Genomic DNA, 4,811 nt, shown 5'->3' on the forward strand with positions numbered 1-4,811 from the left:
ACTTTCTGGTCTTCAAGCACAGTGAGCTTCCCCTTCCTCCACAGTGCAACAGAGTTACCCAGACACTGAGTTCTAATCCCAGGTCTTGAAGAGAAAAAATGGCACATTCCAAGCCAAGGAGCTTCATTAGCATTTTTAATATTGTTTTAAGCTCACTTTGCCTTTATTTGAAACATTTGGATTTTATAACATGACAGTTTTTTTTATAAAAAGGGGTTTAAACGTTTACATTTCAGGATAGCACATTGGTTTTTCTATTTTGACCATCTACCATGAAGAGTGAGAATGAAAATGAGGATATAATTTCTCCCTAGAATGTTGGGATAGTTGATGTTATTTCTTCTTCTTCTCCTTCTTCTTCTCCTTCTTCTTCTCCTTCTTCTCCTTCTTCTTCTCCTTCTCCTTCTTCTTCTCCTTCTTCTTCTTCTCCTTCTCCTTCTCCTTCTTCTCCTTCTTCTCCTTCTTCTCCTTCTTCTCCTTCTTCTCCTTCTTCTCCTTCTCCTTCTTCTTCTTCTCCTTCTTCTCCTTCTTCTCCTTCTTCTTCTTCTCCTCCTCCTTCTTCTTCTCCTTCTCCTTCTTCTTCTTCTCCTTCTTCTCCTTCTTCTTCTCCTCCTTCTTCTTCTCCTTCTTCTCCTTCTTCTCCTTCTTCTCCTTCTTCTCCTTCTTCTCCTTCTTCTCCTTCTTCTCTTTCTTCTCCTTCTTTTCCTTCTCCTTCTTCTCCTTCTTCTCCTCCTTCTCCTTCTTCTCCTTCTTCTCCTTCTTCTCCTCCTTCTCCTCCTTCTCCTCCTTCTTCTCCTTCTTCTCCTTCTTCTCCTTCTTCTTCTTCTTCTTCTTCTTCTTCTTCTTTTCTCCTTCTTCTCCTTCTTCTCCTCCTTCTCCTTCTTCTCCTTCTTCTCCTCCTTCTCCTCCTTCTCCTCCTTCTCCTCCTTCTTCTTCTTCTTCTTCTTCTTCTTCTTCTTCTTCTTCTTCTTCTTCTTCTTCTTCTTCTTCTTCTTCTTCTTCTTCTTCTTCTTCTTCTTCTTCTTCTTCTTCTTCTTCTTTTCATCAGTCGTGGCGCTTGAACTCTAGGCTTGGGCACTGTCCCTGTGATTTTCAGCTCAAGACAAGCGCTCACCCGCTTGAGCCACAGAACCACTTCCTGGCTTCTAGTGGTTTATTGGAGATAAGAGTCTCACAGACCTCAGATCTCAACCTCCTGAGTAGCTAGGATTACAGGCATGAGCCACCCGTGCCCAATAGTTTATGTTATTTCTATTTAGAATTATTTCTATAATTATAAAATATCTGCAATTGTGTCGTGTGAGTTTTCATCAGTGCCTACCACGAAATACACTAGGGGAGTCTTCATACCACAAAAGGTTGGGTTTCTTAATATAAACTCACTTCTGTGAGGACAGTAGTACTTGTAAGCAATTTGGGAATAAACTGGATTGTAAAATGTAAAACAAAAGCATTTGTACTGAGATGTAGCTCAGTAGTAGAGTAGTTGCCTGAAGAGCATAAGACCCTGGAAGAAAAGTTTCCTATAGCTCAGAATGTTAGAATTTTGTATGAACAAACTTCTTTCTTTTTTTTTTTTGTCTGTAGTGTGGCTTGAACTCTGGGATTGGGCGTTATCCCTGCACTCTATAGCTCTATGCGAGCACTCTACGGCTTGAGCCATAGTGCCACTTCCAGTTTTCTAGTGATTTATTGGAGATAAGATTCTCACGGATTTTCCTGCACGGGCTGGCCTTGAGCTGCCATCCTCAGACCTCAACCTCCTGAGTAACTAGGATTATAGGCATAATCCACTGACGCCTAGTGCATGAAGAAACATTTTAAGATTGATTCTGCAGAAAGAAACTTGGAATATACTTTTAGTACAAATAATTTATAGTGCCACTAATATAAATATGAAGGCACTAATTCAGAAGTGTTTGTTCATTGGCTGGTTTCTTAGTTTATTCATATATATACATTATTAATTTATATATACATATATTATTAAAAACATAGCTTTGAAGTGTACCTAAGAGCATATGTGCTCATGTAAATTTATACAACTGCACAAGCTTGATTTGTTTTCAGTTTGTTGGTACCATAAATTAGGTGGGATTTGTGTGTTGTTTTGTTATCTGTTTTTGGAGGATTTCTCTCCCCTTTATCCCCCTACGCCCCTCTCCCTGCAATTGAACTCAGCTTGCTCTTTCTTGGCTTGGTTGTTCATAGCTGATTTTCTACCACTTCAGCCATACCTGTAGCCTGGATTTTTGCCAGTTAATTAGAGATGATGTCTCTCAGGCTATGCTGCCTGGATTGGCTTTGAAACTTCATCTTCCAGTTCTCATCTCCTGAGTAGCTGGGATTACAAATGTGAGCCACTGGGGTGCCTAGGGATAAATTAGACTTTGGTTGGTGTATTCGTTCATTTTTCTATGCATGGGATGATCTACTATAGAATTTCGGTGAAAGTCTTGGGTCTGAAGTAAGATACATAATACATATGCAAATCTGTATAGTTCTCATAAGATGTAATAAATTTAATACATAAGTGTAATAATAGTCAACAAAAATAATGAAACAATAATACAAAAAATAAAATAAATACACTCAAAGCAATTTCAATAAACATAAGTATGTAGATATTAATTATTTCAAATGTGGATGAATATTACTTTAACAGGGCTAGGGATTGAATTCAGGCCTAGGGAACAGGCCTGAATTACTTGTCTTCAAAGAGGGTGAGTTTCCTTGTCCCCCACAGTGCATAAGAGTTACCCAGTCTCTGAGTTCAATTCCCAGGCCTGGCAGAAATAAAGGGCACAAATTCCAAGCCAGGGAGCATGAGTATGATATTTATCTTGCCTTGGGAACTGTCCTTGCACTCTTCAGCTCAAGGCGAGCATTATACTGCTTAAGCTACTGCACCACTTCCGGTTTTCTAGTGGTTTATTGGAGAGAAGAGTCTCAAGGACTTTCCTGCCCAGGCTGGCTTTGAACAGTGATTTTCAGATCTCAGCGTCCTGAGTAGCTAAGAATACAGGCGTGAACCACCAGCACCCGACTATTTTTAATATTTTTAATTATTATTTATTTATTTGTTTATGTATTGCCCAGCATGGAGCTTGATCTCATAGCGTGGCAACTCTACCTCAGCTAACATCACCCTAGGCTGGGTTGGTGCAGCCTCTGGACCCACAACCCATAGTGGGATATTAGGCCTCGGGGGCTGACAAGAAAACAAAATGAAAACGGTACCAAAAAAAAAAAAGCCAGGAACTGCCCACGGATGGTGTTTTCTTGGTTTTCCTTCCTTGCATGGTGATCAACCCAGGTCCAAATAACACTGCTGTAACCTGTAGGTCACCTGGCAGATTCTCTCTTTTCCTTCCTTAAATGTTGACTGTCTTGGGTCTACATGACATGGTTGCAACCTGTAGGTCACCTGGCATTGCTGAAGGCTGGCAGGCTGGCAGAGAAGCCATAGGCCAATCTGGACACCTATGCCCTGAGTTTGAATCCCAGTCATGCCACTTACAAAGGGCTGGAGAGCCTAAGAACCTATTGCCTGTCCATAGGAACACCAGAAAAATGTCATCAATGCCATGGTTGGATGAGTAGTTCATCAATCAGTCTAATATAAATTTAGACCCAGTAATCACAAGACACAGATTGATTTTAATTCATAGTTTATTATGCATTAAAAGAATACTATTCATTAAATGGAGTCCTCACTAAAGACCCGAGAACCTGTATGAACGTAATATATGTCATTTAATACTAGATAGACATCACTGGCAGTATCAAAATATATAAATATATATTTACCTGTATACTACCGTTTGCATAGAAAGGTACTGCTATTTTGGCCAAACATATGGCTCCATCCCAGGTCCCAGGATCCACTTGGCAGCTGAATGTGCTAGAGGCTGCCATGCTGACACTCAGCCATTCATGAGTTGGGCCTTCTAGGCCCTCAGTTCAGGTCCCAGCATTGCCAAAAATTTCAACTTGGAATAAGATTACAAGTGTGACACCTGTTTTCCTTTTCTGTGCAAGTGCTGGGTGTCAGGTATGATATACATAATATGTATGCAAAGCTACATGTTATGGAATAGATTGGAATAAATGTAATAAATGATATAGGTGCACTCAAGTCCATAAAATAAATGCTAATTCAATCAATCAGTAATAAAATATAATGAATCACTCCAACAAACACGATATAGACTGAAAATATAGATGTAAGTACAAAGCATATATTTAAAATGTCTATAAATGTTACGTTTTTTAGGCTAGTGCTTGAATTCTGGTCTAGCGGAGAGTTTAGAAGTTCATGCATGATTCATATAGGAAATGATAGGCAAGAACTTTGTCAAAATAATTATTTTTAATTAAGACTTCACGAAGTGTGACAATAATAATTACATTCAGGAAATCGAGGCATTGGGAAAGATCCAAGAATTAGTAGTCACATGGTAGATAGTATTCCAACACAACTTGCCACATCTCTGTACAAATAGGTATTTATTAGCATACTAGCTTCAGCTTATGAATGGATGAATATGGTGCACAAACCCCAACCCAGGGCTCAATCTCTGGTACTGGGTATAGCCTAGATCCTTAATAGCTCAAAAGCTGGTGTGCTCATATGGACCCATTAGAAAGTTGGGCTTGCTAGGCCCGGAGTTCAACTCCCAGCAATGCCAAAAGGTTCATCCAGATGTGTGAAGCCAATCCTTACAGCTGTTTTACTGTCCTGCGAAAGTCCTGGGACTCAGCGAGGATGGAGAATGCTATATAGGCAATTCTATAGCCATAGGAATAAG

This window comes from Dipodomys spectabilis, unplaced genomic scaffold (assembly GCF_019054845.1).
Source record: "Dipodomys spectabilis isolate Male_0828 unplaced genomic scaffold, ASM1905484v1 ptg000505l, whole genome shotgun sequence".
NCBI classification, from domain to species: Eukaryota; Metazoa; Chordata; class Mammalia; order Rodentia; family Heteromyidae; genus Dipodomys; species Dipodomys spectabilis.